The 23,445-nt window shown below is 39.3% G+C and overlaps 1 protein-coding gene across 2 annotated transcripts in view; it reads left to right on the forward strand.

Moving 5' to 3' along the window:
• Nucleotides 1-2,197: 2,197 nt before the first annotated feature.
• plxnb2b (plexin b2b) overlaps nucleotides 2,198-23,445 on the forward strand; it is a 153,246-nt gene continuing 131,998 nt past the window's right edge. The window contains exon 1 of one of the 2 annotated variants that reach the window (XM_084398033.1): nucleotides 2,198-2,561. The gene's annotated coding sequence lies outside the window, so the exon portion shown is untranslated. The remainder of the gene's footprint in view (nucleotides 2,562-23,445) is intronic. The other variant, XM_084398032.1, reaches the window with a different exon arrangement.

Here is a 23,445-nt window from a genome sequence, read left to right on the forward strand (position 1 = left end):
GTTACAGCGTCATGATCTGCTGTTCTGCAAAACTGTGTTGTTTAACAATCCAGTCACACTTAAAAATAATCCAGTCGCACATGTGTCTGTCTGCTCTGGCCTGTAACTCATCACTCACATGGTTGCCAGCGAAGGCCGTTTCTCTGCACGGATCTCATTATCCGATCTCTCTCTTTTTCATTTCCTTATTTTGCTATCTGTGTCTCTTCTCCCTGTCTCTCTCTCTCTCTTTCTCACACACTTCCATCTTGTGTACAGCTGCCTCAGCTGTAAGTCTGACACAGGGCCGCCACTCTTGATTCATCCCATGAGTCTTTGGGGCAGTGCCCGCTCTCTTCTCAGACATGCACATTTGCATAACCATAAATCACTCACTGAAAGTGACACTCAGTAAACAACGAGGCTCTGGATCTTGGCCTCTCTCTTTCTTTCTGGGCAGCTACAGGTTTCAGTTAAAATAAAGAGATGAATCTTTGCCAAACATGACTTCGTTTCACCCTCAAAATCAAAAGAAAGACATTTAAAATTATATTTTGCACCAAGAAAATAAAGCCTATTTTAGGACCATTAAAGGGATAGTTCACACACAATTGAAAATTCTGTCATCATTACTCACCCACATGTTGTTCCAAACCTGTATGAATTTCTTTCTTCTGTTGAACGCAAATGAAGATATTTTGAAGAATATGGGTAACCAAACAGTTGATGAACTTCCATAAAAAAAAAAAAAAAAACTATGGAAATCAATGGGGCCCATCAACTTTTTGGTTACCCATATTCTTCAAAATAAAAATTAATACATTTATACAGATTTAGAACAACTTGAGGGTGAGTAAATGATGACAGAATTTTCATTTTCATTTAAATTTGATTATCCTTAATTCATTTTCAATTATCCTTTTAAGATTTTCATTACAATTATATCTCTCCTCCCATTTTCATTACCATAATGCAAATACATCTTATTATCTGTTAAAGTAATTATATTATTTGTTTAAATAATATTACAATATTAATTTTTGTTGCTTTGTGATATTATTTTCATGACAATTAAACATATCCTTCCTCCCATTCGCATATAATATATTCTGAAGTATATATTATATTTGTTTTTATTATATTAAATAATATAATTAATGTAAAATCTATAAAATATGCTTAAATAGTAAAAAAATTAACAAATAAAATATAAAAACTTAAAATAATACATCCAGACAGATTATGATAGTGAGAATTGGGGCTTGTTATGAAAGTTCTTAATGGTCCTAGGCTTAATTTTCTGTTTTGCAAAATTTTAACTGGGAAACCTGGCGGTAGGCCTATGTGGAAGATGATTTTGTGCACGGCTGTATAAGGTGTACACATGGAAAATGTTCTGGAGATGACTTCTGGGTGGTTATCCAGCACAAAGACCTGTTCGGAGTCTCTTGGGCCCTGCACAAGAATGCCGGCAGAAAGCATTTAGAAACAGCTCTCAAATTTACAGCCCCATACAATAGAATCCCATATAGAGATCTGGGTTTGACACCTCGTGTTTGATTGAACACCTCATATTTTGCTTCCCCACACAGAGCTACAGAAATAGGATAATTTATTGTACGACCCCTGACAAGAATAAACTACACCGTGTCCCACTGCAGGAGATGGATGTGACTGTGTTAAACTTTCACAGGTGACTTGCACTGCTGACAGATGATACACACAATAGAGTTTGATCTGTCAGTGAAAGTTGTTTGAGTTCAGCCGAACGCTGACTGTGCTGCATAAAGCAAAACACAAATAAAGCTAAGAAGGTTATGCCATACTTTGTTATAAAACAATGATTACCATATCTACATCCATACTTCACCATAGTATTTTGGACATGTAGCCTACCATGTAAAGTACAAAAAAAAAAAAAAAGCCATATGGACTATATCAAAGTACCATATTTTACCATCTGATATGGTAATACTAGGTGCCTTGTCTCTCTGCATATGCACTGTGTATAGTCTACTTCAGATAATACTATGGTGTGGTACACATCAAGAAAATGCATGGTACAAGTACTAAACAACAAGTGCCAGACCAGAGCATTAAAAGTAATCATTGATTTGGAAGAGATGCTCTTTTCACTAATCTACACTAGATTAAAAGCATTTAAGATCGAGCTCTCTCTTCCATCAGGTCTTCGCTTGTTCTGTGGTTTAAAGCTCTCAGCTCGGGGAAGGGGAGGAGACACACAGTCACACACACATCAGCTCCGTCCCTCCGTACGCGAGTAACCGGGCTGGAGGAGGAGAGCGCGATCGGACCTCCAGGTGTGTGTGTGTGTGTGTGTGTGTGTGTGAGAGAGAGAGAGAGAGAGAGTGCAGTCACACCTGGATGCATCATGTGATCAGATACCTGGGCGTGTAGCGAGCGTTCAGTGTTTTATTCAGTAACGGGGATCACGGAACCGAAGATCTGTGTCTCTCCGCGCGTGAGTGACATGTGAACTTTCCGTGCACCGGGAATCTATTCCTCTCATTCTGAAGGGAATCCGTGGTCTGGACGCTGCAACTACTGAACTACCAATATAGGTGAGTCTGTTTTTGTGTGTCTGACGCGTTGCACATTCCAAAAGACCGTATGGTTGTGTTTGGTTTCAGACGGGACGCACATCATCCCGGGCTGACGGAGACGCATGTTGCATGTGAGATGATGAACCGATTGTGTAGTGAATAGCCTTTTCAACGTTCATTCCTTGAAACTAGAATGCATTTTTTTTTTTGTTCTTACTACTTTTCATTTAAATATGAATAGGTAATGTTGTTTGTTTCACTAGTTTGTATTCAATAAACTGTGGTAGTATGCAGTGTGCGAACTGTGTATGACTTTCCAGTGAGTCTATCTTTTCTGTCTGTAATTTTCGGGGCGCTCTCGAGATACCCTATCGGTTGAGTTTAGTGTCGCCCATAACGATAACTGTCAAACTATGTTGAAGACATTTTGTTTATTTGTACATCTTTATTAAAATGATTAGTATCCTAATGACTGTTGGTTGGTCGATATAATGATAACAGAAAGTGCTCGTTTGTCGTAGGCTACTGTTGCTATAGTCGTGACATCGCGAGAGTATATTTAGCTATCTGACTTACTCTTGTGGTTACTTAAACGGTTGAAAATGTTGTTAAAATGTATTATACTTATATTTAAAATGAAAACATTCTTTAAAGACCCTCAACCCTTTGTTTTGACTTATTTTGATGGGTTCATACAACCCCAATCCCCATAATTCGCACCCTGTTATACATATTCATTAAATAGGCCTAGTACTTATTGACTATCAGTTAGTATGTTTGCTACTAGACTAGTCAATATGCCAGTTACTGTGTTTCATTGTTGCTGGTAGTTTTTGCCATTGTTACTAAGCACTGTTGGAACAACAAACACACAAACAGCTAAACCCAGCCTAAGCTGATTGGTTTTAGCTGGTCTCTCAGGCTGGTTTTAGAGGGTTTTTGGACACTAGTCTTTTTAGCTGACCAGGCTGGTCAAGCTGAGAAACCAGCTAAAACCAACTGAACACCAGCTTGGTCAGGCTGGAAGACAAGCCAACCAGCCTAGGATACTTTTTTTTTTAAAGCAGGGAATAGCTTTAAAATCTGTTCTTTCTCAATGGTTGACCAGTATGTCAGATTCTTAAATGACTGTTAGTGTCCTGAATCTTGTTATTTATTGACCATGGCAATGAATTGGCTACCGTTTTGAGAGATTTGGCAAGAATTAGTGTGTTCCTCTCCTTGTATCACTTCCAAAACAACCCAGTAGTGTATCCTATGGCTCCCCCCCCCAAAAAAAATATTTTTAGTGAAATTGAATCAAATATCTTGCCAAATGGCAATTTAAGCAATTTTATGTCTCATTTGCTATTTAATTATTTACGCTATGAACCCATATGGGTCGACTGCTAGTTATGACCTTGAATTGTCTGAGGTTAATGGATGGATTCATTTTTAATGGGTTGGATCTGGTTAATAAATAGTTCCTTAGTCTTTGCACTGCTCTTCACATTTCACAGTGTTGTGATTTAAAACCACTAGTTAGTAACGCATCAGGTTTCTGTGGTAAAAGGTTAAATTGTGCATGTTTAACAGCTGTGCTTTTCCCACATTGTTCATTCACTTTGCGTGTGTGCTCGAGTACAGTGCGAGTACAACAGGTCCGGAGACAAGCTCTTTTTGTGTCTTTAACTGTGTAAATCCCGCTGTTCGTCTTGGCACACTGGCTCCTTTCAGCCGGAGCTCTGAAGTTGCGAGTCTCTCACATTGTACCGCCTTGTTGTGCCTCTAAATTGCGTCTTTATTGGGCTCTCCTGTATTTCTATGCCAAGCTCTACAGTGAAAGGGAGGAGACATCTCTGGGGGATTATCCTCATTAAATGGCTTTAAACAAACGAGCCAGATTAGCCGGGATCGTTCTCCATGTGGGGGCAACAGAGCCAAGGGTGGGTGTGGTGTGGTGAAACGAACAACCCCAGCAGCAAGAGGCAGCGTCCTCATAAATACACACCATCTGCGTTCACGCACACACACCACGTAGTCGGCGTGAAATCAGGTCCTGCTCCTGCCTACAGCGCTCTGGCTTATCAGCCGTCCTGCGAGCGTTTAGAATAGAGCGACTGTCCCTTATCTGAGCCGCGAAACGCATGATGAATGTCCTCTCTGCACGGAGCTGAATGATTTCATTCACCTTCCGAATGTCCCTGTGTTTTACACTCAGAAATCATCTATTACCCACAATCACCTGCAGGGCTGTCAGGGAAAGCACTTGGCTGGAGCACTTGGGTTTATCAAAAGCTATATAAAGAAGTAGCATTTGTCTGGTGTTTGCCTGGAGGATAGTGATGTTTAATGTTGTACATTCACCCTTTCTCTGTAGCAGCACCCATGACTTCCATTATTCGAAGGGACCTGTTTTTCCATCAACAACGACTTATTCAGACTTATACCTTTCCAAAGAAGAAATGACACAGAAGAACTTCCTTCGTTCCCTCCCCTGTGGTTTGGCCCATTACAGGCTTTTAAGCATGTTCTCATGTTGCTAGTTTATGTCTGAGCGTCTTTGATTGGTCATTTTTATTTCCTTTTAACCTGTCTGACTCTGCTCTGCACTTAAAGTAAGGCATGTTGATATTGGAGATTCTTGGAAACGTCGGATGCTTTTCCTTGGACCGGTGTTGAGTCTGGCTGCTCTAAAATGGCTTTCTCACACTGATATTCTGAAATAGTTTGGCAAGTGTTTCTTAACGCATTCCCGATGATTCAGTCCAGAGAGCGACGTTGAAGTCTCCACTTTAGATTCTTCTCATAGTTTTCAATTTAACGGTTCATGCTCTAATAATTAGGTAAAGTAGACGTGATGGAATTAATTGCCTCTTTTCCAGGTTCCAGGCCGTGTTTTTGTCCTGTCCGACTGTGGCAAGTGACAGGCACATTGTTGAATGCTCAGTTTAGGTTTGTTCGACTTCATACAGCGCTGCGCGGACCGATCGCTGGCTGACTTGAAGCAGTGCATGCTGGTTAGAAATTGTTTCCGACTTGAGACGGCGCATACGCCCCGTGACTGTGACGTATGCCGAGAGAAGCCGGCTCACACCTTCAGTTCCACTAATGTTCACAAATCTGTTTTATAACAGTAAAATCTCTTTTCATGTAGTCGTGATGTTATATTGTGTAAAAAAAAGTATTTAGTTTTTAAAAAAAACGTTGTGTATTTAGGTAGCCCCGCCCACATCGTAATGTCATTGGACCACTCCCACTCTACATTTAAATGTGAATACCTATATTTTACACCAATTTTTTTATATATGTATATATGCACAATACATATTGGTATCATATTGGTTATCTGCTGATATTTTTTAATTTCGGTATCAGTAGATATATATATATATATATATATATATATATGATTATTATTATTATTATTATCTAAATTTTTATGTTTATATAAACATATATATATATATATATATATATATATATATATATATATATATATATATATATATATATATATATATATATATGATTATTATTATTATTATCTAAATTTTTATGTTTATATAAACTTTGCCATCTTCTAACGCTCACTTAAATTTTATGTTTAAATTTAATAACACTGTTAATATTTAGTAAATCTCAAACTGAATATCCTTTTTTCATATCGTACTATATAATGTTGTGATGCTTAAATTCACTTATGGCAATTAAAACAATTGATCTTAGTTATAGTGTTTTGTTTTGAATTTATTTAGACAAAATACTATCAAATTTTAATGAAAATCTGTGTATTTTTAATTTAATGTCTTTTTTTTTTCAGCCAATATTTCTATAGCAAATTTTTTATGGAAAATTGATGTTGTAATGCCTGAATTCACATAGCTTTTTAAACATTTATTTTTGATTGATTGATTGATTGATTGGCATCAGCCATTATTTCTAAAGCAGATTTCAAAAAGTTAATTTTTTGTGTGTGTAAAACTAGTATCTATATGTTTTTTATTTTTAACAAAGTAGAATGGATTTATAAAATGAAAATATGATATGCTGATTGGCTTATCGGTCATAAATGTATAATACATTTTTTCATTTTGTCTTTACACTCTGGTCGGCTCATTGTCATTAGGCTTGTGTGTCGGTCCTACAAGGTCTTATCTATGGTTTAATCTGGTTATTATGGCATCTGGGCGATGTGTGAAGTCGAGAGAGTAGTTTTAAGGCCCCTGAGCCCCCTAAGGGCCGAGTTACATCAGATTACAACAGCATCATGGGAAACGACGGGCATAAGGTGAGATTGCATTCATTCTCACGCTTGCTAATCAACAGCTGGCCCCAGATCTGTGCCGCCCGGGGATCTTCATGCAGCTTCGCTCGAGTGTCATATATAAACCGCTGTACGCTGACCAAACCAAAGAAAGTTGCGCCTTTTCCCCCTTTCACTTCCTCCATCTTTTCCCTCTCTTTTAATACCATCTGCTGATGGGCACAAAACCATTTCCTCAGCTTCGTTCTGGTCACGCAGATGGATTCTGAGTTTTAAAAAAAAAAGTCAGTGTTCCAGGGAAAATAAGACTGGAATGTGTGGGAAGGACTTTTGCACATGCACACAAAACCTTCGCCCGCAGGAGAACAAGATCTCCAGCTTTTGCTTCAAAGAGTCTCGTTACAAGCATAACACGCTATCAGCGCAGGCCGAGACTATGGCGTAACATTACAGCCGCCTCAAGCCCACAGAAACGCTCTACTGTACGGATAGAGAGTTGGACTGAGCCCAGACGGGAGCTCCCTTTGGAGCAAATGGGGCAAGCGGGGATTAAACCCAGATCGAGAATAAAAGGAGAGCCTCCATTGACAGCCTTAATTAGTCTAAGACTTGCCTCATTCTGGGAAACTGCCAGGTCCTTGACTATTACAGTGGAAAATCCAGACAGCTTCCACTTGAAAGTTTTCAGGCACGAGCTGTTTCTTTCTGTGCTGGAAACATGGGTTGAGTGGCGTAATTCAAGAATACAAAACATAAATTCGCTTTTTCTGTAACCTATTATCAGGATCCACAGAAGTGTTCAGAAAGCCCTGCAGATTTACAGACTCTGACGCCCGTCGTCCACAAAGATGGCGTTGGCGACTCTCAGATACCAGAGGCTAGTAGATCAACGACATCAAAGCAGATGGGACATTCTTTAAAACGTCTTCTTCATTCGGGTTCGAACAGCGTGAGGGAGCGCAATAATGACAGAATTTTAGCAGATGTTTTTGCCGTAAAGCAATTCGTTACATCGTGAGACCTGATATCACGCGATACTTCCTGACGCTGAGGGCGGCGGCCCGCCGGCCCAAAGTTGCAAGGGTGGTTTTTCGGCTCACAGGCGCTTGGGGGGTGCGAGACGACCACCATTCAACCCGAAAAAAGTCATATAACTATTCCAATGACTCTGAAGCTGTTCGGTTAAGGTAAAAAAGTTACTTAGTTCACCTTTAAAATAGTTCAAGTGACTACAGGCTCAACCTTAAGTTTATCAAGCGACGAGAATACTTTTTGTGCAAAAAAAAAAAAGACTTTATTCAACTATTCATTTTCTTCTGTGTGGGCCTCTGAGTGAGTTCAAGTAGTGTAACAGCGCAGCGCTTCTGGGTTGTACGTCAGAACGGAGGCTCACTATTGGCCAGCATCACACACATGACCAGCGTCGGCCAATAGTGAGCCTCCGTTCTGACGTACAACCCAGAAGCGCTGCGCTTGAAGGTTGAGCCACTGCAGTCACTTGGACTATTTTAACGATGTCTTTACTAACTTTTCTGGGCTGGCAGGTATCGATTACCTATAGAAGCCTATGAAGGAGTGAGACAGCTCTCAGATTTCATCAAAAATATCTTATTATCTGAGCGAAAGTCTTACGGGGTCGGAACAACATGAGGGCGAGTAATTACTGACAGAATTGACATTTTTGGGTGAACTAACCCTTTAAGGCTGCCAAAATGTTTCCAGCACAGTTGAACTAACTGCGGGTTGGGGTATTATTGCAGAAGCTCAGGTGAACCGATGCATGCTTTATTTATCATTGCACGCAGAGAGATTTTACGGTTGAACCCGCCTCAGTCAAACGGATTGTGCAAAATGATAGATCCCCCTGACACGCGTGTGACATCGCCGTTCCCTTCACCTTTGTTGCAGTTTTTTTTTTGCCGCCATTCCAGCGAGGAGTTCACTTGGGCACTGAAGGGTGTAATTCATTTCTACAGATCTGAGTAATGTCTTGTTCAAACAGAGCAGTTGCGTCACATGGAGATTGGTTTTAATTACTGACGCTACAGTTCTCATAATGTGGGCTTCCATGTGGCAGCGGTGTGGGTAATGTTTGTGGGGTATCTTTGCACGTTGAGGAGGGGTAAGTCTCTAGGCTGTTAATTAAGCAATAGACGAGTCCCGGCGGAGCCAAAACGCATGAGTGAAGGGTCAGACATTTGCCAAACAGCTGGAAACCAAGGTCACGCCAACCTGAGCGAAAAGACGGAAAGAAGGGGGTGGGGGTGTGGGGGCTAGCTGGCATGAAGACTGTGAGGAGTTGAGGCAGTTGCCAAAGGAGGAGGTGGCTGCAATATTTTATTTTCGACATTAATCCGAGGCTTTACGGTGGCTTTCCTTGGACTCGAGTGTGAAAGACACTCAAAGAAAAGCAGAACTGGTTCACACAGTATTTTCAGCATGTCTTAAAAGCGTGGTGAGGTATCATGGGAAACGCTGTTGTTTTTCCTTCCCTGCTGAAAAGACCAGCTCAGACCAGCGTGAATGTCCCTAAATGCCCTTTTTAAATATATGTTATGTATATTATTATGAACTGCATAGGCCCACTGCTGAATTATTAACAAGACATAGGCTGAATAAGAAAATTGCATTTTTGTAAATGCATAAGCAACAGCAGAAGTGTGAGTTACCAAACTCACCTCAAGCTCTGGCAGAATATTGAATTATTAAAAAATATTAGAAATGTTGTAACTGTATTACAAGTGCGTGTGTGTGTATATCTATCTATCTGTCTATCTATCTATCTGTCTATCTATCTGTCTATCTATCTATCTATCTGTCTATCTATCTATCTATCTGTCTGTCTATCTATCTATCTGTCTGTCTATCTATCTATCTATCTATCTGTCTATCTATCTGTCTATCTATCTGTCTATCTGTCTAACTATCTATCTGTCTATCTATCTCTCTATCTATCTATCTGTCTATCTATCTGTCTATCTATCTATATGTCTGTCTATCTATCTGTCTATCTATCTATCTGTCTATCTGTCTATCTATCTATCTGTCTATCTATCTGTCTATCTGTCTATCTATCTGTCTATCTATCTATCTGTCTATCTATCTGTCTGTCTATCTATCTGTCTGTCTATCTATCTGTATATCTGTCTATCTATCTATCTGTCTATCTGTCTGTCTGTATTTTTTATAATTTATAAAAGGATCAATTATGAAATATAGATAAATGATCACACACACGTAATTTTAATACATTTTAATATTTTTTATTTATATATATATTATAATTTATAGATAAATGATCAAAGTGTCTGTCTGTCTATCTACTGTCTATCTGTCTGTCTTTCTATCTGTTTGTCTATAGGCTATATATATATATATAAAATATGATAAAGAATACACACTCGTGTGTGTATATATTTCAAGATGAATATTTCTGTCGTAATGCTTCACATGTTGCATTCATGACTTTTACATCAACAACGGATAATAAGGTTAATTGCTTGTTTTGCATTTAGAGTTTGCAACATAGAGCTGCGATCCATCTGTAATTGAAACCATAGATCCGTAATGAGATCTCTAATCTCTCTGTTTTATGAGTTCATGACCTTTATATCTGATACCACTCATCTCAGTCATGCGTTGGGTGTGGAGATGTGTCTATACTATAGAGCATGCCGGGACACAGACATGTGTTTGGAGGTGACCCTGCCGGCCCGTGGAGGTGGAGGGGAAGACTTGTGCTGCTCTGGGACTCTCTGCGGAAACATTCCAGAGCTGATCCAGAGCCAGGAATTCCAGCTATGTGCATGAAACCAGACCGGCAGAGAGAGGTGGCCGCTCGGCGATGACGAGGCCTTTGATTTTGGTGTTTGTTGTTTTGCTTCCTGACCTCTGTAACTGCCTGTCTGAATGGTTCTTTTCCTTCCTGCATGTTCTTTTCTCATTTTTTAGCACACACACACACACACACACTCAAAATATTTAGGCCTGAATGTAAGATTTGTGTATTTGAATTGCACATAAAAAGTCAATCCATTTGGATTATACAGTTTTACACTTTAGCATATTCATTGTATCCCCCAGAGTTAGATAAGTCTATACATACCCTTTTCTTCTCCGTGCGTGCCGTAACTCTTCTGACGCACCCACCGCTAACTTGGGCGGAGTGATTTACACGAACTCTGAGCGAACTCTTGGCTCCTCACCACAGGGCTTCACAGGTGCTGCGAGCAAATCACTCCGCCCGAGTAACAGTGCTTCGCCTTCTGAGAATATAGTTCCCAGTATGTACTGTTAGAAGATGGCTGTGTCTCATGTGACCTTGTTATTTGTACACACTGTGACTATACAAATCACAACATGTACATAGGAAAATGTTGGTGTTATTTTGTCACTTATTGGGAGCAGTATGCTAGCTGGAGCCGTTTACCTCCAGTCTTTGTGCTAAGCTAGGCTAGCGGTGGGTGCGTCAGACAGAGTTACGGCACGCACGGAGATGAAAAGGGTATGTATGGACTTATCTAACTCTGGGGGATACGGTGAATAAGCTAAAGTCCCAAAAAGTCGGCGTGTTCCTTTAACATAAAAAGACAAAAAGTGTGGTTCCATTTGGGACAGAAGTGATTGTAGCATCAATAAATGGGTTTGAAAAATTAACCATTGGTCAGCCAATTAGATAGCCCCACCTCCAACTCGCACCATTGGTCGAACCAGTGTTGCTGTTTTGATCTGGTCGGGATGCTCAAACCAATAAACTTTTTGTCTTGCTTATAGTAATCTCGGCATATTAAACTGGGACAGAAGAAAGCATTTTAACATCCAAGTAAATTACACACTTCAGCTTTAAATGAAAGAGAAGCATGTTAATGAGTCAAGAATAGCTCCTTCTGGCCTTTGGTGCTTTATTCATATTCTTTGCGTAATTTTCTTGTTCCTCACATCCCCATGGTTTCGCTTCCCTTCTCTTTTTCAGTCTTTTGTCATGCTCTCTGTTTGTATTTTTCTCTCCATCCCTTATCCGGCTGCCGCGGTGCCTCGGGCTCAGGATCCGTCCTCGGATCCGTGGCTGGCTGATGGTGTCTTCAGTGTTTCTCCAGCCGTACGGGTGTGTGTCGCCTGATCCGATCGGACACGCACCCCACTCCATCTGACTCATCTGGGTCGAGACTCCACCACATTGACCCGCAGCTCTTTATATAAACACACATTTCTCACGTCTTTCCTGTTTACACCTGTTTACCGAAAAGTGCTGTAGCAGTAGTGATGGTATCACATGATTTACCATGGTACTGATTCATGTACCATAGTGTTTACTTGGTACTTTAATTAATGGTACTTTAAATAAAAAATTATCATGGTTTTTGGACACGATACCATGGTACTGCCATGTTTTTGGATATGTACCACAGTACTACCATAGTATTTTGAAAAAGTACCATGATATTCTTAGAAAGACCATGATACATGTCCAAAAATACATACATGTGCCAATTATACATACATTTTTAATACCATTGTATAATTTAAAGTACCACAGTATTACCATCTGAGACTGCTACAGGTTGGGACAACATTACCTTGGTATCAATATGTCCAAAAACACATGGTTTTAACATGTCCAAAAAAAAAATACAGTAGTAGTACCATGGTACTTTTTGGTAAACACCATTGTGTGTGAATTTCAATACCATGTACATTTCAAAGTACCACAGAATTCCCATCTGATACCACCACAGTACTTTTTGTGGGACAACATTACCTTGGTATATGTCCAAAAACCTGGTTTTACCATGGTATATGTAAAAAACATAAAAAAAAACGTTGTGGTAATAGCAAGGCACCAAGCTCCAAAAAACATGGAAAAACTATGGTACTAAGTACAAAAGTGTATTGATTGATACATGCTTAGTATGTCAAAATGCTACAGTGTTACCTTGTTTTATGTCCATAATATGGTGGTAGTACCATGTTAACTTTGGTAAATAACATGGTACATGAATTCAATGCACCATAGTATTACCATCTTATACCCTCACAGTCTACCATGGTTTTGCTAAAAATGGAAAGAGTGTATTGAATAAGACATGCTGAGTAAGTCAATAAGCAATGCTTTTACCATTTGTACGGCAAAAAACATGCCAATACCACGGGACTGTTTTGTAAGTGTAAGGGTATGTTGAATTCTCATCTCACTTTGATGTTATGAGATTTATTCTTTGCTTTTGTGTATTTCACATTCTAGGTCTTTGCTAATGCTATAGAATCCTTTGCCTTTAGGCAGTATCCCAGAATTCAAAATTAGCGTTTAGCAAAGCTTCAGTCTCTGTGGACTAGTTTCCTGACTTTAAACTCAAGCAAATGCCTGCCTTTAAGCAAATGACATCACAGTCTGTACCGCAGACCTCATAAACATGTCTAAACACATGCTAACAACAGCTCACAGAAGCTAAAAACAAGCCACCCTGCTTTTGAGACACCAAAAGGTTTTACACGCAAACCAAGGAATAAACCCACTTCTCAAACTTGCGCACAAACAGTTCCTACTTTGAAGTTAAGGTGTTAGCATGTGTTTGGGGTTAGCATCATTTTAATCTGTTGCTGTTCAGACCTTTAATTATCATGATAAGCATTAGAAGGGCTGTAGCTGTGGTGGGTTTGGAGAGAATTACAACTGAGCTCTTGGCTAACGCATTGGCTAAATGAGAAATAAGCGTTTTGCTTTTCCAGATGCTCCCTCAGGATATGTGAACAGGCTCGTCTGCACAAGATTAGCTTGTCTGTTTGCTAATCGGCTAAATCAGACTTGTCATGTTAAGGCCTACCAGGATTTCGAACTAGGATTTTGAACTAGTTTATTTGTAGACTCTGATGCTGATCATATTGTGTTGAATGATTGCATCTGTTCGGATATTTAGGGAACAGCTAACTTCCCCCCTTTGTTTCTCCTTTTTTATGGGCGGTTTTCGGGCGGATTGGTTATTCTTCCAATTTCGTGAAGTTGGTCCTTCCGCTGTGTTTAGTGACTGATGTTATTTATTTGCAGTAGATTCCTTAACGAATCTGTGACCTTCCTATGAAAAGTAAAATCTGAAATTGTAAGCCAGAATCTTCACTGTAAGTTCTTCGGTTTTCCTGCGGAGATGCTTTTATTGGTCTGGGGGTGGATGATACTTCACCCTAATCCACAATATATTGTGTTTCACAGTTTCCTCCCTGACCTGCTCAGGGTTTCAGTGTGAGAAGTTTGAATCTGAGGTGATTATGGGTTTTTCAGAGTTGAGAAGTTCTTCACCACTAGTGTTCTTGGAAACAAGGTTATTTGACAAGTGGGAAAAAAAGCACCTTTTATGATTTGAAAATGTGTGTGAAGTGCTTCTGTGGATTTGAAATATACGTGTTATGAGTATTCATTGTACCCAGAGAAGTTCTACTGGAGTTCTCAGTCATGTCATGACAGGCATGTCAGTCGTGAGATTATTAATGGCACACAGTAAGAGTTTAGAGCTATAAAATGAATATAAATAGCAGCTCAGATTTTTTGGTAATTGATTTGATGAATTATTTGAGTTCAAATTGCCTCTTGAAAAAGTTTGAGATCATTTGGTATTGGATTGATGAGATTTCAGATTATTTGGTATTGGATAAATGAGAATTATTTGAGTTCATATTGAGATCACTGATGCTTGCCTCTTGAAAAGTTGAAGGTCATTTGATATTCAGTTTGAGAAGTATTTGTTCATTTTCGTATCTCTGACGTTTGCTTCTCGGAAAGGTTTGAGATCATTTGGTATTGGATTGATGAGAATTATTTGAGTTCATATTGAGATCACTGATGCTTGCCTCTTGAAAAGTTGAAGGTCATTTGATATTCAGTTTGAGAAGTATTTGTTCATTTTCGTATCTCTGACGTTTGCTTCTCGGAAAGGTTTGAGATCATTTGGTATTGGATTGATGAGAATTATTTGAGTTCATATTGAGATCTGACATTTGCTCGTATCTTTTTCTCGGCATAAAAGTCTCTATTGAATCTCAGAGAAACGTTTGTGATATTGCAGAAATCTCATTTGCATTATTTTATTTTTTTCCCAAAGGCACTTTTAACAAACTTCACACCAATTTAATGGATCCGAACAGGGAAGCAGCTGGATTTGTGGCACAAATTCAAGCTCCAAATTGGGTCTGTGCTGGCCGATTTCCTCAATGACACCAGATCTCGTTAGAAATCTCCCTGTAAGCTCATTAAACAAAACGCTGGTGCTGTGTGACATGCAGTCATTGACTGAGAGAGTGACCAGAGCTTAGACTCGTTCAGGCATTACTATGTGAAGCCGCAGACAAACGGATGCTCTGTGAAGCACTTTTGCTTTGTGCAGCAAAGTCCCGTCTTTTTAGTTCGAGGGTCAAAACTCCTGCTGGGTTAAATGGCTTCTATAAGCGCATGCTTTAAGTGACTAACTAAAAATAACGCTGCGTCTCCAGATGTAATTGCGGTGGAGAGGCTAATGGTGTGGCTAGCCCCCCTGTCGAGCCCAGCAGCAAGACCTTTCTCTCGCTGATAAGTTTTAAGACCCGAGGATTCGATTTCGACCGATAAGAGCTCTGACTGAAAGCTTGAGCCAAACATCGGCCTGCTGTTTTCAATTCACAACAACTCCGATCGATTTTGTTTACCTGAGTATTAGCTCACATGTTCACAATCCCTACATTTCTTATAGCTTTTATAAATCCTGTGAAATCTTTCTTCTCCTCTTCCTGGTCCAGGGCTTTTTCTTCCCGAGCCCAAAAGGAGGGGGGGGGAGCGTGAAGCAGACGGATCCATGAATTCCTCATCGCTAAATCTGTTAGCTGATCAATAATTCAGTCTCGATCCAATCTCACCTCCGCTCCGCGGCCCTCGCATCAACAAGGCAGACGTCCTTGAGCCGGACACGTGCGCAAGCGCATTAGAGCGTGTTTTTGTGTCTGCCTCGCGTTCCCTATAGGCTCGCTGGTTTATCAAAAGGAACGATCTCGTTACCAGGTAAGGGACGTGTGGAGGCGCCAATCTAAGCGTTGTGATTAGTTGAGGGGGGTCCGGACCCCTGCTGACGGCGAGCGTCTCATCTCTTTCCAGCGCCGAGCGGGGAGTTGTTTCCTCCAGTGATGACCGCGCCGAGTCACGGTCGCAGGACAAGGGCACGGATGCCCCCGCTTCATATCAAACCAGCGCTCTCTTCTCATCTGCATCCACACGTGCCTAGTGGATTTATCAGAAGCCGGGCGTGTTTTTTATTTACTTCAAGTAATCCAGTTCAGCTTTCTGAATGTCCTCTGTGTCATTCAGTCTCGAAAACAAGCACTGTTCTCCACCTGAACGGTACACTTTATCTTATCGTCTCTCTTAGAGGCCAATAAAGGAAGGCTTGAGGCTTAACTGTAGATGGTCCGGCCAATACTAACTCTTTCAGTAACTACACACACTCTTTGTGCAACATCTGCCTGCTGACTCCATTAGAGACCTCATACTGACGATGCCCATCTCTGATTTTAGTTTACGAATAAAGTTCTTGAAATCTTTCTCCGTTTTTATTAGTCATGCTGCTATGAAAAGAATCACAAACTTTAATATTTAATAGACACCGAGCTGTTTGTGCTACAGACATGAAAGAAACCTCAAAACAGGCTGCATTTTTTAAGTCTTTGAATGCAATTTTTGAAATGATTATTATTTATTATTATTATCATTATTATTATTGTTCAGTGTTTTCTAAGTTAGCAAATAATTAAAAAAAACTTCTTTTTTTCTTGAATTTTATTTTATTTTTCATAATTTTTTTCATAAATCTTAATTATTATTATTTTTCAACTGTTGTCACTTTTGGTAGCACATTCATATTGGTCGTCACGATTCAAACTTGTAGGTTTTTCATGAGTGAGACTTTAGCAATAGATGTTTCATCATTGATAATGTTTATCATGAGGCCAGTATATCTAAACACATTCAAAACAGGGTTTCCCCCAGCAATGCCATTGAAGAACCATATTTGGTTCCCCAAAAAAACCTTCAAAAAAGGGTTCTTAAAAGAACCTTTTTTTTTTTCTCCTTGGTGTGAAGATGATTGTAATAACCTAAAGAACCTTTTTCCACTATAAAGAGCCTTTTGTGTAATGGAAAGATTCCATGAATGTTAAAGAACCATCAATAAAGAACCTTTAATTTTAAGAGTGTAAACTGATTTGAGTTTGATTTTAGCGATCAGACTTTTGATTTAGTTTAGTTTTTAAAGATATTTTTATCTGACAAAAAAATGCTAAATAAAATGTTTTAGACTCTAAATACTAAATAAAATGTTTTAAAATAAGTTTCATACTGTCAAGAGTATGTACTGCATTAGATGAAAAAAATGTTTTTCCACTGTTAATAATTACGTTTCTTTAAGTATACAAATGTGCAGTATTAATACAGTTCAAACACACTACATTACATTACATTTGTCCATCGCCGTTCTAGAACATGACGATTCCTCTAACGTGGCCTCATGGGATAGTAAAGCAGGGTTGCCAGGTCTGCGTAACAAAACTTGGGTTATTTTTGATTGGCCGTTGGGCTAAAGTAGCCCAATGACCATATCCCAAATATCAAAACTCAAATTAACGCATTCCTGTACCTAAAATATATTTTTTACAGTCACTGTTATGCTAAATGAAAACCACTATATCGATCACAAAAGCTAACATCTAGCAGAGTTTTGTCATTGAAATGCTTGCATTGAAATATTTTATATTCTACCAGTCAAATATACTTTATGCAAACCTTTAACCCATTGGGGGAAAATCAACCCGCGGCGACAGTTTAAAAGAAGCCCAGTTACGCAGGAAAACCTTGGACTTGGGAATCCTGTGGTAAAGTGTTCATCGAATACACATTTCAGTATATTCATCCAGGTATTTTGCACCTAGGTTGTTCTACTAATGCCATTTGATGTGGTGCTTTTAGCATACTTCATAGCAGGGACGTTGGCGGGTTTATAGCATGAGGTTTTGAGTGAATTCTTTGAGGTGGATCTTTTGTCGCCGTTTGAGAGCACAGTATTTCCTTTACTCGTCACGTCACCTCCGATAAGGACTCTTGGGAACAGAGACAATTTGTTACAAATTTAACAATTGCTTTTAAAGGACAAGCCATCGCCTCCAGTTGTCATGACCCATTTGGCACGATAATCAGCGCTTTAATTAACAAAGTCAGTTCGGAATATCAATTAGACTGTTTTTTTGTCAGCGTACGTGTCCTACTCCTTCCTGAAATAGCGATTTGTGTTGCGTTCCTGGCTGGTGAGAGTTTGTAGCTGTGGGCCAATAAATCTGATTATTTCTTCTCATATTAATGCAGTGAACACGCCTCTCTCGTTTACAACAATATTGCCTCTCTAATGAGAGGTGAGGGTGAAAGTCTGCCTGAATCCTGAATTGTTTTCGCTCATTGCATCTGCAATGAATTTCTGCCGTGAGGAACGCAGGGATGTGAGCTAGTAGGAATGCCAAGCATCTCTATGAAAACACCTCAACCTAGTCTGGCATCTCTGTCTCTCCTGTCATCCTTAGTACATGTTAGATCTGTTTCACACTACACCGCTATGACACATGCACAGACAATGTTCCTCAGGAAAACATTTGTTTTTTTGTCGCTTGTATGTTGGCGCACACAGACTCTGGACCTGGGAAAATTGGAACAGCTGTCATTCTAGAATTTCCGCAATTTCTGTTTCCCTATTAAATATTTTGGATAAAAATAATTTTCCTGCTGAAAGCTGAAACTTATTTTTCCATGTTTAAATCCATTGCATGGAATTCCACAGATTTTCCTTCATTTCCTTCCATTCATTTAGGTGTAGTAAAATGTGCTAATTTGAACTGAGATTACTATATTTTTGTTTTTAGAAAGTATATGGTAACATTTTTTAAAATAAATAAAAATGTGTATTTTTTGGCAAGTTTGTCAAAAAAAAAAAAAAAAAAACATTTAAAATGAGAAAAATCAATTGAATCCGAGTCATGCCGCATTTAAGGCTTTGTACAGGAATTTTTAAATGACTTTTTATTATTAATTTTCATTATTGTCTTAATTCGAAAATTGTAATTAAGAAAACCTGATTTATTTGATCTGATTTTTCTGATTTTAGTTCAGACTTCTGTCACTTTTGGTAGCACATTCATATTTGCCATCATAGTAAGGATGCAAACTTGTGTGAGTTTTTAGCAATGGACGTTTTGTCATTGATTATGTTTATCATGAGGTCAGTCTCCATATCTAAACATATTCATTGCAAACGTAAAAACAAGGAAAGGGTTGTATATTTTTGGAAGTTTCTATCTTGAGAAACCATAAAGAGTAAATTGTGCATCTTAAGCACAAATCATCCTTTTCTTGTCTGTCTTTGTGAAACTTGTGGTTTCTCGACTTCCTCATTTTCCAGTGTTGTAGGTCTACGTCATACATCCATCACTTTTACTTCAAAAGAGCAAAATAATATTTAAATTTTTTTGTGAATTCTCCTTTGAATCTGCTGCTTTAATTCTGCTCCGAACAGGCCCAACTCACCCTAAACAACCCTAACCGTGGTCGAGCGGAGAGGAAGTTCCTGTGTTTGCATTATAAATGTTATTACGGTAGAAAGCTGAGTCATTTATTAGGCATCTGTGAATTGAATGTGTTCTGAAGGAGCATAATGATCAAATGCTGATTCATTCAGATAATTAAGTAGTTGGACGCTGAAGTTAATAATGGCCGGCTGTTAGATGCCGCTGCAGAAATTACAAACGGATGGCCTTTGTGCTAAAACGAAGATCTCAGGAGGGGAAAATGCATTTAAATATAAAGTCGTTTAAAACAGGCGAAAGGCCATAGTATAAAAAGCTAAATTTAAGGGTGAAGTGTGTGATTTATTTCTTTTTTCTTTTCTTTTTTTCTAGCAGCAGCAAATTAACTTAAAGCTACACTGTGTAACTTTTTAAGTTGATTCTTAGCAAAAAACACTTTGTTCTATCAAAAGTATATGTGCTCATTCATGTGTAATTACTTACAGTAAGCGTAAAATCTGCCAGTTATAATACATACGAGTGAGTCGCTCGAATGGCGGCAGCCATGTTGCGCCTCCATCTTAAAAAATACATTCGCCAAAGAGGGACATACCTGGAAATTCAAGCTTCGCCTTTTGCGTTTTACACTCAGTGACACCGTGACGAATGCGAGGGGGAGATTACTCGCGACTGCCGGCAGATTTGAAAGATTGCTGAAGATGTAGGATCAGGCCTATTTTCGAGGACATGTAGCAGAGTCGCCAAGGAAGCGAAAGAGAGAATTAAAACGTCAACGCGACAGGCAAATCAGCAAGACCAAAGTCAATACTGGAGTAACTTTTCCCAGATGGAAAGAGCTCATGAGGAGCAAAGATTTTAAAACGGACGCCGAAGTTGCCTGCTTTCTTCTCGACAGGTAATTCAACCTATTTGTGTAAATTCGAAGTTTTATAGTTGCTTTGTCTAACCATAGCATGGTTGTGCATAACGCCAGAACGACCTCTAGTATAATCTAGTTACTTTTCCTCGCGTCAATGGTGAAAAAGTATTGTTTACCTTGTAACATAAATCTGTGCTGCGAGGGATCACAGGTGATGAATAGTTCTAACCTCATCACTTGAAGGAACACTCATGGACGAAGTCGAACTGGAAGCCATGTTAATGTTGGAATAATACGGCCACCGTAGGAGTTAAAACGCCCTCGGAATTGAAAGGAACAGAAACTAATATCAGAGCCCGTCTACGGAGAGCCTGTCCACTCCCTATTAAGCCCTATTGTACTGAATTTTGGTTGTAGTACCACCAGAGTTCCACTGGGGGCGCTCGCCATGAGTGCAAAATGAATGGGAGTCAATGGGGCTAGACGGCTAAATTTGTCTCTTTCACCCGATTGCCGTTGAGAAATCTCAGATGTGATTGTAGATTTTGCAAGTTCAACATGGGTTTTAGGTCGAAAGTTGAATGAACGAGTACTTATGTCGTTTTGATTTCTTACAGGTTGAGTTGTTGTTGCCCATAACACGCTAGCATTCTGCTAATGACGTCAGCATTCACCGCTAGATGGGGGAAAATATCACACAGTGTAGCTTTAAAAATTACGTAACCAATGACAAGTTTTAAACTCTCAGACTGCATCCGAAATCACACTTACCCACTATATAGTAGGCGAAAAACAGTATGTGACAAAAGAAGTATGTCTGAATTCACAGTACTCGTAAAAGAGTCTGCAAAAAGCACCCGGATGATCTACTAATTCCGGCGAGATTCTGAAGTGTGCGTATGATGGACGCTTTACTATCCCATGAGGCAATGGGAGAGGATTTATGAATGGAAGTGAAGCGACGCAACGGACTCTGGTAGGTCACATGATAATGACAACATGGCGAATGTAGTACATCCAGATTGCATTCATACTATATAGAACATGCTTTTTAAGCAGTCGTTAAGAAATAACTTATAAAAAATAAGTACTTTGGAGTTTGGACGCAGCCTAAGTCTTCCACTGTTTGATCAAACATGTTTCCTCGCTCAACTCACGCCAATGTTTAACATCCGTCAGAGTCATTCTGCTTAAACAAACAGCTTCTTGAATTACATATAACTGAAATCTAACTGAAATCTTGCATCCACAACAATGCTTACTGTTCCCTTTCGGATGTTGTAACAACACTTTGGAGTTTTCTACACTGTAAAAAGTGTTGTAAATAAAACCAATTATTGGAAAAATAAATAAATAAAATACCGTTTCAGTTTTTCTACTCCAAAATGCCATGTTTAATTCAAGGTGTTACTTGCCATTTCCTTGTAATTGTTTGTGAAATTTACTATTATTTTTTCTGAGTGAAAATCGTTTCTTCACCAACTTTTTGACTGTTTGGCATTTGATATACAGTATATTTGCTTACTGGGATGCATTTCCCATAGATTTGACTTTTTTTTTTGATCCGTAACATGAATCTCTCAGTATTTCAAGGTGAAGTGTGTATTTCTGTGCCAACTGCACAAACAATGAGTGTTTCTAAACCGGTTTCCCAAACCTCTCTCATTGGCTGGACAAACAGATAGCCCCGCCCTAAATTCACGTGATTGGGTATGTTGAAGCTATATTTTTAGGGCGCCACAGCTTACTTGTAGTTGTTTCTACACATTTAAATGGTATTTTAGTATTTTGCCATCCAAAAAATGTCACACTTCACCTTTAACTTGCCAAATGATTTCGCTGCAAATCCTAAAGCGGCTCAGAGACGAGCAGATCTTTAGCTGTTTGTCTCCAGACGCAGGAGAACGTGTTCGCTGTACTGGGATTACATGCCATCAGTCATGGCAACATTTCGACAGGCTGCCAGGGACGGCCGCTGCCACCTGCCACAAAGTTAAAACTTCCAAATCCCTCTGAAGAAAAGCACGAGTACAATGTGTTTAGCTTGTGCAGAAATCATTTCAGTCAGGACAAGAATCACTTTTCCAGACGCCTGGGCGCTGAACCATGTCGACAGGCCCTGACATTTCTATATGTTTTTATAATACCGTCGAAAGGATTAGAGTGCTGCGTTTTTTTTTCCTGACGCCTTGCATGCAGCACCACATCTGTTACGTGAGCATTTCCGTTTTAATTAACGATGCCCCAGTTTAGGCAGCTTTGTTGACTTATAGCGGTATTATCACCTCCAGAGGTTCTCTGTTGAAATGTTAGAATGACATTCAACAGATTCTTGGATATCAGATGTTTTAAATGCATATATGGTACTTAAAATAGAAATGTATGCTTTCTAGATGTTGAGCAGATGTTTTTAATCAGTATTTTTGTTTTTTATAGTAAAAATATGTAAAGATCTTAAAACAAGATAATTAACTCGATTAGCGGAATTGCATACAATATTAAAGACTTGTTTAAAGATTAAATCTAACAAAATGTTTTGATGTTTCTGCTTTAAATAAGAGGTTTTTACTTGAAAATACTGATTTATTTGATGGAATGTGAAGGTTAAAGCTTAATTTGATCATATTTTGACGTGAATTTCTCACAAATAACCCTTAGAACTGAAATTCACATGTTCAGTGTGTCATTTTGCACCTTTAGTGACACCCAATGGAATTAAACCTTTGCTAAGCCCCGCCTTAAAAATGTTACTGTCCAATCCTAACTAAGGGGGCGGAGCTTAGCAAATGTTAATATGAGTAATAATTGTTTCCAACAGGTTTCCCAAAATGGTATCATCAATCAAGGTGTTGTGAAGTGCGTCACATGCCTGCTGTTTCTCGTTGATTATATCGTTATCAGTTTGGTTTTGCCGCCTCGCTTTGGGTTGCGTCGTCCGCTCTCATTGTAGACGAATTGTTGTAACCGTGACCTCCACAGATGATTTACACTGCAGGACCACTAACCCCCCTCCGTCTGTCTGTCTCTAGAGGTGCTGCCCCATTACCTGAGGGTATCCGTGAGCTTTCCAGACAAACGATTAGTCGCATTAGTCTCGTGGCACGGCGGATCTTACACTGACTCGGGGATATCAGAGTATTTCCTGCACTGCTTAATGAGGTGCGCCTTTCTGCATGTATATGTGTGTGTGTTTGGACGCTTCACAATGCATTACATTTCTG

This window comes from Rutilus rutilus (genome assembly GCF_951802725.1).
Source record: "Rutilus rutilus genome assembly, chromosome: 23".
In the NCBI taxonomy this organism is placed as follows: Eukaryota; Metazoa; Chordata; class Actinopteri; order Cypriniformes; family Leuciscidae; genus Rutilus; species Rutilus rutilus.